Here is a 14,175-nt window from a genome sequence, read left to right as displayed (position 1 = left end):
ACCACTGTCAGGGAAACTAATCCCTACCATTCACATAGCATACTACCAACACATAACCAGACCAAGATAATTATCACAAAGACCATTATCTTCTAAATACCCTTTTTTGGTGGGCCAACATTATGGCCTTAGACCCACCCCTACTGGAAGGTAACTCACCTCAATGTCGTGCAGTGTCTGAACAATCCTCGGCGCACAAGTCGACTCCCTACGTCTCCTCGATCCCTACACGACAACCTTAAAGTCAACACTCATCACATACAACCTTAAAAAGGGTCAGTCCAAGTTCAGTCAAAGCCAAAATTCAGTTGACCTGACTCGCCGAGTTGGCCTACCAACTTGTCGAGTCCATGCTTCTCCAATCCCACACAAAACCCTGACTCCACTCGTCGAGTCTAGCAAAACTCGACTGGTTCTCCTTCAACCATAACATCGGGACCATCTTCATCCGACTCGCCGAGTTCCTTCTTGAACTCGCCGAGTTCATCTTCAACTTAAGAACTTGTCCAGCCTATGACTTGCCGAGTTGTATGAACAACTCGTCGAGTCCATCTTCGAAGATTGGGAGATTGCTATGGACTCGCCGAGTCTGCTCATACCACTCACCGAGTCCCAAGGCTTCCAGGTCCCTGTTCGCGTCTAAACCCACAAGGCACTTCCTCCCTATTATTTACCCATTCACAGGAAGGATTTGGTGCACAATGGTCACCGACTCGTCGAGTGCCAAGAACAACTCGCCGAGTCCAGTCTTGACCAACTCCATACAGTCGATTTAAATGAGGTCTAACACACCAAAACCATAGATCTGGCCTCCTAATGTCCAATTTATACGTAAAGTTCCAAACTTGATGCACATGCATGGGATTTTTAGCTCAAAAACCCATGTAAGGGTCCTACAATGTGCATGGGGCTCTCATGGCCCTAAAGTTGGCACCTTTATGCCATGAGACCCTCTTAAGGCCCAGATATGAAGCTAGAGTCCATATACCACTCCTTGAATCCGAAAATGGCTTGAAAAGCCCTAAATGCACCCAAGATCCACATTCTAAAGATGAACAACCAAATGAAAGACCAAAACATAAGCATTTTACCTTGATTAAGCTAAAAATGGAATGAGATTTCTGGATCTACAAGCCCCAAGTTGAATACTCAAGCTCCTCTTCTTCTTTCCAAGCTTCACAAGTTAACAAAAGCACCAAAATGGCCTCAACACACACAAATGGCTAGGGTTTCGATATGCAGCTCTAGGAGAGTGTTAGGGACAAAGGAGGCTGAGTTAAGGCGTTTAAATAGGGTGCCAACCCTCATATTAGGGTTTTTGTCCAAATAGCACAAACTCGTCGAGTCCAGTCTCTGACTCGCCGAGTCACCCACTTAACTCCCGTGTGTAATGTGCTTCTACTCGACGAGTTGGGACACGAACTCGCTGAGTCCCAGGCCAAAATGCAAAATTCTTAATTTTAAAAAATACGTACCATGAACCAGGTGTTACAAATCTCCCCCACTTATTTTAGACTTCGTCCTCGAAGTCTGCTGCTTGTTCCTGGAAAAGCTCTGGGTAAAGCTCCATCATCTCATCCATCGGCTCCCAAGTCCACTCCGAGCCCTTTCGGTGCTGCGACTGCACCTTTACCAGCTCCACTCTCTTGCTCCTCAGATCCTTTGACTTCCTGTCAAGGATCGCCACTGGTCGCTCGATGTAGTTCAGGCTGTCATCAACCTGAATGTACTCTAAAGGCACTTTTGTCGAATCATCCAGCAAACATTTCCGCAACTGGGAAATGTGAAAGGTGCTATGAATCTGACTGAGTTCGGCTGGCAGATCCAGCCTATATGCCACCTTGCCCACCAAGGCTACTACCCTAAAAGGTCCAATATACCTAGGGCCCAACTTGCCCCGCTTCCTGAATCGAATGACACCCTTCCAAGGTGACACCTTCAGGAGGACCATATCCCCGACATGGAATTCCAAGTCGGATCGGTGCTTGTTAGCATAACTTTTCTGCCGACTCTTAGCAGTCTGAGGCCTGCTCCGGACCTGCTGGCTCCTCTCCGTAGTCTTGAGTACCACTTCGGTACTCCCCATTACCCTCTGCCCAACCTCACCCCAACATATCGGGGTCCTGAACTTCCTCCTTTACAACATCTCGAAGGGAGGAAGGTCAATACCCGTGTGATAGCTGTTGTTGTACGAGAACTCCACCAAAGGAAGGTAAGTATCCCAACTACCTCCAAAGTCTAAGACACATGCCCGCAACATATCCTCCAACATCCAGATGGTCCGCTCACTCTGTTCATCTGTCTGCGGGTGAAAGGCGGTGCTAAAATGCAGACGAGTACCCAACTCGTCATGAAACTTCCTCCAAAACCTAGAAGTGAACCACACATCCCTATTTGAAATCACAGAAATTGGCACACTGTACCACGCCACCACCTCCCGGATACAGATGTCGGCCAACTTCTCGGCCGAGATGCTCTCCTGAATCGGGATAAAATGGGCGCTCTTGGTCAATCGATCAACGATGACCCAGATCGAATCCACTCCCCGCGCAGTCCTAGGAAGCTTAGTAATAAAATCCATCGTGATGTCTTCCCATTTCCACAGCGGAATATCCAACGGCTGCATCTTGCCGTGAGGTCTCTGATGCTCGGCCTTGACCTTCCTGCAGGTCAAGCACCGCTCTACGTACCATGCCACATCTCGCTTCATGCAGGCCACCAATAGTCCAGACGAAGATCCCTATACATCTTTGTCGCCCCGGGGTGAATGGAGAATCGAGATTTGTGCGCCTCTTCCATCAATACTAGGCGCACACCCCCATGATACGGGACCCACACCCTACGGTGCAGAGTCAACAACCCCCGGCTGTCATAGTCAAAAGAGGAATCCTGACCCATAATCCGCTCGCTCTGCCGATGTTCCTCCTTCATGGCCTCCTGCTGGGCCTCCCGAATCTACTTCAACAGTAGAGTCACCACCGTCAACCTCAGGCAGATATCCCTAATTGGCGCTGCCTTGCGGCTAAGCGCATCGGCCACCACATTGGCCTTACCTGAGTGACAAAGGATCTCGCAATCATAATCCTGTACCACGTCCATCCACCGACGCTGCCTCATGTTTAGGTTCGGCTGATCCATGAGGTACCTCAAACTCTTATGGTCCGTGTAGATAGTACAGCAAACCCCATAGAAGTAATGATGCCAAATCTTGAGGGAGAAAACAACAGCCCCCAATTCCAAATCATACGTCGGGTAGTTCGCCTCGTGAGGCTTCAGCTGCCTCGACGCGTAGGCGATGACATGCCCTCTCTGCATCATATTCGTGCCAAAACCTGAGATGGACGCATCGCAATACACAACAAAATCCTCCATGCCCTCTGGCAGGGCTAAGATTGGCGCCTCACACAATCTCTGTCTCAGAGTCTCAAATGTGGTCTGCTGCTCAGGCCCCCAACGGAAGACCACGACTTTCCTTGTTAGCCTGGTCCGAGGTATGGCTATCTTGGATAAATCCTGGATGAATCTCCGATAGTAGCTGGCTAATCCTAGGAAAATCTAAATCTTGGATGGAGACTTCGGAACCTCCCATCTCATCACAGCCTCCACTTTTGTCGGGTCCACTGAGATCCCGTTCTGGTTGACGAGATGACCAAGGAACTGCACCTCGCGCAACCAGAACTCGCACTTGGAGAACTTAGCATACAAGTTCTCCTTCCACAAAGTCCCCAGAACCTCTCGCAGATGCTCCTTGTGCTCCTCCTGCGTCTTGGAGTAAACCAAGATGTCATCAATAAACACTATCACAGACCGGTCTAACATCGGTCTACACACGCGGTTCATGAGGTCCATGAACGCGGCAGGAGCATTGGTGAGGCGAAAGGGCATCACCAAAAACTCGTAGTGGCCATAGCGCGTTTGGAACGCCGTCTTCTGTACATCCTCCTCTCTGACCCTCATCTGATGATATCCTGACTGCAGATCAATCTTGGAGAACCAAGATGCTCCCTGTAATTGGTCAAAGAGGTCATCAATCCTTAGGAGTGGGTAACGGTTCTTCACCGTTAGCTTATTCAGCTCCCGATAATCTATACACATCCGATGCGACTCGTCCTTCGTTTTCACAAACAAAATCGGGGCTCCCCAGGGAGAACTGCTCGGTCTAATGAATCCCTTGTCCAACAGCTCCTACAACTGCGTAGAAAAGTCCTGCATCTCAGGAGGAGCCAACCTATACGGTGCCTTAGCTATCGGAGCCGCACCAGGGACTAGGTCGATCCTGAATTCCACCTGCCTCTCCGGAGGTATCCCAGGCAACTCCTCGGGGAATACGTCCGTAAACTCACGCACCACGGGCACATCGCCCACCGTCACCTTACCCGCCTCCTGGGTTTCCATAACATAAGCGACATATCTTGTGCAACCCTGCTGAAGGTAACGCCTAGCTCTCGTTGCTGAACATACCGCTGGCCCTTGCTGCGGCCTCTCGCCCTGAACTACTAACTCTCCCCCACTTGCAGTCCTGATCTGAACCAGCTGTTGCACGCAATCTCTTACTGCCTCATTGGGGCTCAACCAATCCATGCCTATAATCACCTTGTTCCCCATCAACGAAATAGGAACCAGGTCTACCATGTAACGCTCCTCAAACAGCCTCAAAACGCAATCCCGATAGACCTCTGATGCTCGCACCGACCGGTTGTCCGCAATCTCGACCTCTAGAGGGCAATCCAACATGCCTGAAGACTCCTGAAACTTCTTGCTAAGCGCAAGAGAGACAAATGATCGGGTGGCACCCGAATCAAACAACACCTGAACTGGGATTCCGTTCACATGGAACGATCCTAGGCATATGATATATCAAAATCACAGCGACATAATATAAAAGCATAAAGATAAGTAATTATACCCGTCACCACATCGGGTGTAGCGCATGCCTCCTTGGATGTCAACTAAAATGCTCGGCTCCGAACCACTGGAGTCTCTGACTTGACCTCCCGACCATCCACCACCTGTGCTGTCGCTAGAGTCGGCGCCACAGTCGGCACCGCTGCCGTTGCTGCTGTCAATCTAGGGAAATTGGCCTTTTTATGGCCCTTCTCAATGCAATGAAAGCAAATCAGGTCAGATATTCTAATCGTAGGAGCAGGGGCAGTACAATCCCTACCAAAATGCCCAACCTTGCCGCACTTATAGCAACCTGAACCCGACCCAGTGTGACAAGCTCCCTCGTGGGACCGAGCACATTTTCCACAGCAGTCCCGCCCCGACTGGCCCTTTGGCCTACCATCAGATCCCTTGGGCTTCTTCCCCGAAGCCCCCGCTGTCTGCCCCTCCTTTGCCTTCCTCTTTCGGATGTGCTCCAGATCAGTCTCCTTCTCCTTAGCCCTGGCAATCATGGAATCCAGGGTAGGGCAAGCTGAAAAACTAACATGCTCTCGGATGTCAGCTCATAGCATGTCATGGTAGCGGGTCCTCTTCATGTCCTCATCACCCGCATACTGGGGCACCAACAAAGCCCTCTCCCAGAACTTGGTGGTGATATCCGCCAAAGTCTCCGTAGTCTGTCTCATATCCAAGAACTCCATGGCCAGCTGTTGAAGCTCTGCAGCTGGCACAAACTCCTCTCTGAACCGGGTCAGAAAACCGACCATGTCATAGCCTCAACAGCCGAGGCTCCCAAAGAGTCACCAACCGACTCCCACCAACCCCTAGCCCAGTCCCTCAAACACCCTGCTGCAAATCGTACCTTCGACCCCTCGGGGTAGAAGCTGGTCAGCTATGCAGACTCAATGTCTGCAATCCATCGTCTAGCAGCAATGGGGTCCTTCGCCCCATGGAAATCTGGCGCACCACTTCGTCTGAAGTCCTTATAGGACAGTGTGCGCGGCCATGACTAGCTAGTCGCCATGTCACTCCGGAACGCCCTGAGGTGATCCTCCATCAGCTCAACGATCCCCTCCTTGATCGACCCAAAGATAACCAACATTGCATCAAGGATACCCCTCGTGATCTCGGACGCAATGAACTCGCGTAACCCATCACCCACATGCTCGGATCCTGCCCCCGAGCCCAATCCTGACCCGGATCCTGAACCTCCTATCCCATGTCGCGTGACCACCATTTTGAAAATAAACATATGAATGTCAGGGCCACATAGACTTTCCAAGTTTCCCGGTTCCATCTAGGCCTTCCTTGGTTTGAGTACGGATCCTCTGCTTCCAGTAGTACGGGCCCATACTACCTTCCACATCTATCCGTACTTTCCTCAAGAATTGCTTCGATTTCACCAAGTCCCTTTTACCGATACCCTTTTCACTGACCTCATCCTAGGCTTCCCTAGGGCACTCTCCTACCTACACTGCACCATCAGCTGCACTAGGACTCCCCACCCCCTCCCCCTAACTAGCTTGCGTATACTGTTACATATTGACTCCTTAGTTAGTTGAAGTTGGTTAGAACCCCCATAGCACAAAGCAAGCAGCATTCGTGCTTTGAGTAACCAACCCAGGCATAACCTACACAGGCCATCCTACTATTTACTAAACAGTCCTAGCATACAGCTCATACAACATGCACAAAAGGCATCCTTGCTAGATCCTTAGCCCTAACTAGCATGCAATTCTCAGAATCATATATCAGGCACAAAAGGCATCCTCCTAGATCCTTAGTCCTATTCTAGCATGCAGTTCTATGAATCAAATCCATATAACATAACATAACAAGTATGGGTATCTTAGGGAAAACTTACTCGAGCCCATCCGGTCGCACGAATCACACACTTCGACTTTCTTAAAATTTCTCAGTTTAGCCTTTAGAAAACCATTTTTTTTAAAGATCTTTTAGTCCCTGGGTTTGAGTCCAGACACTCCCGAGGGTGTGTCCGAATCCCTCAAACCAGGGCTCTGATACCAACTTGTAACGACCCAATTTTTCAAAGCCAAAAATTTCATTTTTGAATTAACGCGTTAGCGAGCATCTTTGCCAATACATTGTCAACAAACATTCATTAAAAAATCATAATGTTGAATTTCAAACCATAACATCAAAAGTATAAAAAAAAATCAGAGTCCAGTCCCAAAAACTTCTTGCGGAAACATGTGTGTGTGTGTGATGCGCTGCTACGCCGCCGGCTCGTTCCCCTTCGACGAGGAGGTACCTGAAACCAAAACCAAAACTTTAAGCAAAAAGCTTAGTGAGTTCCCCCATCATACCACATACCACACAATATCGTCGGTATCTTTCAACCGGTAACCTTCATCGGTATCTTTCAACCGGTAACCAGCATCGGTATCTTTCAACCGGTAACCTTCATCGATATCTTTCAACCGGTAACTGGGGACTATTTCACCCTCCTACTACTAACATACAATCAACAGATATAAGCATACAGTCAGGCATATCCGGGTACTGACCTACCCTTGGGTCCTAAGGACCACTGTCAGGGAAACTAATCCCTACCATTCACATAGCATACTACCAACACATAACCAGACCAAGATAATTATCACAAAGACCATTATCTTCTAAATACCCTTTTTGGTGGGCCGACATTGCGGCCTTAGACCCACCCCTACTGGAAGGTAACTCGGCGCACAAGTCGACTCCCTACGACTCCTCGATCCCTACACCACAACCTTCAATTCAACACTCATCACATACAACCCTAAAAAGGGTCAGTCCAAGTTCAGTCAAAGTCAACATTGGTCAAACCCAACATTCAGTTGACCTGACTCGCCGAGTTGGCCTACCAAATCGTCGAGTCCATGCTTCTCCAATCCTACACAAAACCCCGACTCCAGTCGTCGAGTCTAGCAAAACTCGACGGGTTCTCCTTCAACCATAACATCGGGACCATCTTCATCTAACTCGCCGAGTTCCTTCTTGAACTCGCCGAGTTCATCTTCAACTTAAGAACTTGTCCAGTCTATGACTTGTCGAGTTGTATGAACAACTCGTCCAGTCCATCTTCAAAGATTGGGAGATTGCTATGGACTCGCCGAGTCTGCTCATACCACTCGCCGAGTCCCAAGGCTTCCAGGTCCCTGTTCGCGTCTAAACCCACAAGGGACTTCCTTCCTATCATTTGCCCATTCACAGAAAGGATTTGGTGCACAATGGTCACCGACTCGTCGAGTGCCAAGAACAACTCGCCGACTCCAGTCTTGAACAACTCCATACAGTCGATTTAAACGAGGTCTAACATACCAAAACCATAGATTTGGCCTCCTAATGTCCAATTTATACGTAAAGTTCCAAACTTGATGCACATGCATGGGGTTTTTAGCTCAAAAACCCATATAAAGGGTCCTACAATGTGCATGGGGCTCTCATGGCCCTAAAGTTGGTACCTTTATGCCATGAGACCCCTCTTAAGGCCCATATCTGAAGTTAGAGTCCATATAACACTCCTTGAATCCAAAAATGGCTTGAAAAGCCCTAAATGCACCCAAGATCCACATTCTAAAGATGAACAACCAAATGAAAGACCAAAAAGGAGCATTTTACCTTGATTAAGCTGAAAATGGAATGAGATTTCTGGATCTACAAGCCCCAAGTCGAATACTCAAGCTCCTCTTCTTCCTTCCAACCTTCACAAGTCAACAAAAGCACCAAAATGGCCTCAACACACATACACAAACGGCTAGGGTTTCGATATGCAGCTCTAGGAGAGTGTTAGGGAAAAAGGAGGCTGAGTTAAGGCATTTAAGTAGGGTGCAAACCCTCATATTAGGGTTTTTGTCCAAACAGCACGGACTCGTCGAGTCCGATCTCTGACTCGCCGAGTCAGCCACTTAACTCCCGTGTCCAATGCGCTTCTACTCGACGAGTTGGACCACTAACTTGCCGAGTCCCAGGCCAAAATGCAAAATACTTAATTTTAAAAAATTTGTACCAGGAACCAGGTGTTACACAATGACCGAGTGATCAAGCATCGGTCTGCATACCCGGTTCATCAGATCCATGAACACTGACGGCGCGTTGGTGAGTCCAAACGGCATCACCACGAACTCGTAATGACCATAACGAGTCCGAAACGCGGTCTTCTCCACGTCTTCCTCCTTCACCCTGACCTGGTGATATCTAGATCTCAAATCAATGTTGGAAAACCAAGATGCACCCTACAGCTGATCGAAAAGATCGTCTATCCTTGGAAGCGGATAACGGTTCTTCACCGTTAACTTGTTCAGCTCCCTATAGTCAATGCACATCCTGTGCGAACCATCCTTCTTCCTGACGAAAAGGATCGGTGCTCCCTAGGGTGAACTACTCGGACGAATAAACTGCTTACCCAGCAGTTCCTGCAACTGAGATGACAACTCCTGCATCTCTGGCGGTGCCAGTCGGTATGGCGCCTTAGCGATAGGGGCTGCACCTGGCACTAGGTCATTCCTGAACTCAACCTGCCTCTCCGGAGGCACTCCAGGTAACTCCTCCGGAAAGACATCAAGAAACTCCCTCACCACTGGGACCTCAGAAACTGAGAGTTGCTCTCTAAACCGCGTATCTACAACATACGCCAAATAACCAACACACCCGTGCTGAATATACTGTCAAGCCTTGGCTGCCGAACAAAATCCTGATCCCAACTTGGTGCCCTCACCATATACTACATGTTCTCCCCCACTTGGGGTTCGAAGTTCGAACCACCACCCGCTTTCCCTCACAGTCGACCATGGCGCCAAAACGGCTAAGCCAATCCATCCCTATAATCACGCTTACATCCCTCATGGGAATAGGAATCAAATATATCAGGAAGGACACCCTGAAAATCTCCAACTCGCATCCTCGGAAGACCGAAGACGCAGAGACCCCGTGCTCGTTGGCGATCGAAACTCGCAACGGACACTCAAGATCAACTCTCGGCACACTGAACCCACTAGAGAAGGTTTGAGATGCAAATGATCGACTCGCCCGCGAGTCAAATAATACCAAAGCACGCAAAGAATTCACTAAAAACGTACCTAATCATATGTACAATCAATAAGCATAACACGAATACAATAACTAAGACAGAGAATAGAAAATGTACCAGCAACCACATCCGGTGCTGACTTGGCCACCTCGGCCATGAGCTAGAAGGCGTGACCCTAAGCCTTCGGAGGCTCCACCTTGACTGGCCTCCCATCTCCAATCCTCGCAGCAGCTGGCGCGGAACCCTGCGCCGGATTGGCGGCGAGCTGCGGACAATTGGTCTTCACATGACCAACCTGATGACAATGGTAACAAATCCTCATATCTGCTGGAGGGGCGGACTGACGGCAGTCCCTGGCATAGTGCCCCTCATTGCCATATTTGTGGCACCCACCTCCTGCTCGACAAACCCCCGAATAAGCCTTGCCACACTTTCCACAAGTGCGGCTCTGATGACCCCCGGGTCGCGTATCAGCGGTCTTTAACCACTTAGGCGCCGGCTGAGACTGTGCCAGTGCCTGACGCTGCTCCTTCAGATATAGCTCTATCTCCAACTCACGTCGCCGCGCGGCTTCCTGAAGGTCCAGGAGGGTATCATATCGCTGTGTAGACACAAACTGTCGAATATCAGTCTTGAGCATACTCAGATAACGAGTCATCTGAGACTTCTCTAAAGCAAACTTCTGGCAAATCATAGCCCTCTCCGTGAACATACGGGTAATCTCCATCACAGACTCCCCATCCTGTCTCAATGTCAGAAACTCATGCTCAAGCCACTCCCGCTCAATGCGTGGAACGTAGCGGGTGCGAAACATATCTCTGAACTGCTCCCAAGTAACAGCAGTCCGCTGATCATCAGTATACGACCCAATCGTCAGCCTCCACCAGTCCTTTGCCCCAAGCTTCAACAAGTTCAGGGCACACCTGAACTTTTGGTCAGCAGGACATGAGCACGTGAAGAAACAACCCTCCACGTCAGATAACCACCTCATAGCCCTAATCGCGTCCTGTGTACCATCAAACATCGGGGCTTCGTATTATCGAAGTCCTGGTACTGGAAAGCCCTGCTGACTCCTCCTCCAACCCATGCCGCAGTTACAGCCAAAGTGGCTGCAGCGGCAGTTGTCTCTGCTAGAGCTGCATATCGCTCATCAAAATACTCAATCATCGCGGTCTTAATCGACCCAAACATCTCTGGCAGTTGAGCTCGGAACGCAACAACAATCTCATCGTGCATGATCTCCCTGATCCTGGCATCCAACTCCTCGATCCCTATCTGAACCACGGGCTTAGGTGCTACCGGCACCTCCAACCCTCCGTCTCCCGACCCTGATCCTGATCTTGATCCCGATGCGGATCCCGAAGCAACACGTCTCGTCACCACCATACTAGAATATATATATATATATATATATATATATATATATATATATATATATATACAGATATACATATATATATATATATATATATATATATATATATATATATATATATATATATATATATAAGTCATCAGATAAATAACATAATGTCGGGAGACCAAAACCCCAAAAACCCCAGGGGTTGTGATGTCCTTGCTACGCGTATGGGTCTAGTGCTTTTAGTAGTACGGGCCCATACTACCTTCCACACCTACCCATATTTGTCTCAAGTATCACTACAACGCCCTAACAATATCATCAACATAGAAATGCGCCCAACCCTCACTTTTAGGGGAATACCAAATATCTCGCATCTAGTCTCACCACTTATCATAACTCACACATCCATGAAACTTCCATCATCCCCTGTAGCGACGGTGCATGCTAGCTGCACATAATGTTGGACCCCATAGACTTTTGAATATCTAATCCTACACTAAGGTCGAATCAAATATTCTCAAGCTATAAGATCTTGATTATACACAGCCGTGATGCATACACCAAACATCTACAGTTACGATGTCAATTCCATATACAAGAAACACTAGGTAAATAGGCATCATATAATCAGGCAAGTCTATCATGCGATTCTTGAAGATCCCTAGCCTAGCATTAGCATGCTGTTCTAACATATCAGAATATCAAATAACTGTATGGTATTTTGGGGTTCACTTACACGCTTCGGCTGATCGTACCCTCTGCATCCTCTATCCTTATTTTGAAAACCATTTTAAAACTTATGTTCCGAAAATATCCTTGATTTGAGACTGGATTCACACAAGTGCTCCTCCAATTCACTCAAACCAAGGCTCTGATACCAACTTGTAACATCCATAAATTTTACACCAAATTTAAACTTTTTCAATCATAAATAAAAACCAAATAGCATGGTTTACAAAATGTTTTCAAGTCATTTTTCATAAGAGTGTCCCAAAAATCATAACATAAGGATGAGGAGCGGTACAGTCACGCATTCTCCTTTCCATGATCTCCTGAAGTACCTGAAACAAATAACTGAAAACTGTAAGCCCGAGGGTTTAGTGAGCTACCCCCAAAATACAAATACCACACTGACAATACCATATCAGTAATAATCAATCAATCATCATACATACTAGGCCATCGGCCTAACTGGACCGCCCTGCCGGGCCTATAGTCTGTCTGAATCTATCCCGAGCCTTCGGCATGACTGGTCCACCACGTGGGCCTACAGTCTCCCCGGACCGCTCATAGGGTATATTGGCCTTCATCACAAAGCAGGACCGCCTCAATTCAACCACCAGCAAATAACCATGTGAGCATACTATCATATACAAGCATATACAAACATCAAACATATCTGTCACACTGATCATCAATCATAAAATTCTCTTGTAACTAGAATACCGACCTAGCAGGTCACTACATACCAATCCCTACGGATCATAAGAGCATAACATACTATCTACTCCGATTCCGATCTAACAAATTATAACCACATGTAGCATACCATAACAATAACAACTAAAGGGTCGGCCTTGGTGCCGTAGACCCTATCGATATAGTGGGGTTAACTCACCTCGCAGATGTCGACACGAACGGTAGCCTCCAACTCTCAGATCACTTGACACAGATTCCTCCACCTATCATCATAGTACATCATACTTATAAGTCCTTAACCTTATAAGGTACTCCATCACCCACTAGTCAACCCCTGGTCAAAGTCAAAGTCCTCAATCAAGGTCAATAGTCCATGTTGACCTTAACTCACCGAGTACCCTTGGCTACTCGCCGAGTTCCCTAAAGTACATTCCAACTCGCCGAGTCATCGGAGTGACTCGTCGAGTCCCTTTGATTCTCGATCAAACTTAAGGTCACCCATCGAGTTCCCTCCTTGCAACTCGACGGATACACACTCATACATATCCCAAAGAAAACTCATCCAACTCTCCGAGTTGTTCTTCAACTCGTCGAGTCTTATGGCGATCTTCATCGGACTCGCCGAGTTGTTCATCCAACTCATCAAGTTCACGACCATCTTCATGTGACTCGCCGAGTCACTTTGCGATTTGCCGAGTCCATTCAGTCCTTTTCCTCCATATAGACATATTTTGAGCCATGCAACGGTTCCAACTCATAGATCCAAGCTTCTAGGGCATGCTTATCATGTAAAGTTGCAAACTTTACGTGCATGCATGACTATAAAGGCTAAATGTTTATTCTAAGTTCTTAATAGAACTTCATGCTCAAGAGGGATCCTTAATCACAACCAAGACTATGACTTTATGCTTCTAGAATCCAAGGAGGGTCCAGATCTGAAGTTGCAACTTCAGATCTAGCCCATAGCTCATCATACCAACTTGAAAATCCATAAAAAGCCCTAGAAACTCAACGAAAGGGAAAAAGGGAAGCAAGAATGGCACTTTGATACCTCCAAAGGATGCTAGATGAGGCAAATCCAGCTTCCCACTCCTTCCTTGCTTCAATTTCCTTTGCACTATTAGCTTCTTCCTCCAAGATCCTCTTTTCCAAGCTTCAAACACCACACTAAGGCACACACACATGAACTAGGGTTTTAAGGGGCTCTCAAAGACTGTAAAGAAGCCAAAGGAGGCTATGGCTCCTTTAAATAGAGGTGCAAACCCCGGGATTTAGGGTTTCCATTGCCAGTTCTTACTCGTTGAGTCCAACATGGACTCGTCGAGTAGGTTACTTAACGTGTGATCCCACTTTGCTGCTACTCGATGAGTAGGTCAACCAACTCGTTGAGTAGAGCTTAACTCAATGAATCTTATTTGAGCAATACCTGAGAATCGGGGAGCTACAAAACGTTTTCACTAAGAAGATTTTAAGTAGATAG

This window comes from Lactuca serriola, chromosome 6, assembly GCF_051521515.1.
Source record: "Lactuca serriola cultivar US96UC23 chromosome 6, Lser_US96UC23_V15, whole genome shotgun sequence".
Taxonomy (NCBI): Eukaryota; Viridiplantae; Streptophyta; class Magnoliopsida; order Asterales; family Asteraceae; genus Lactuca; species Lactuca serriola.
This window is presented reverse-complemented; position numbering follows the sequence as displayed.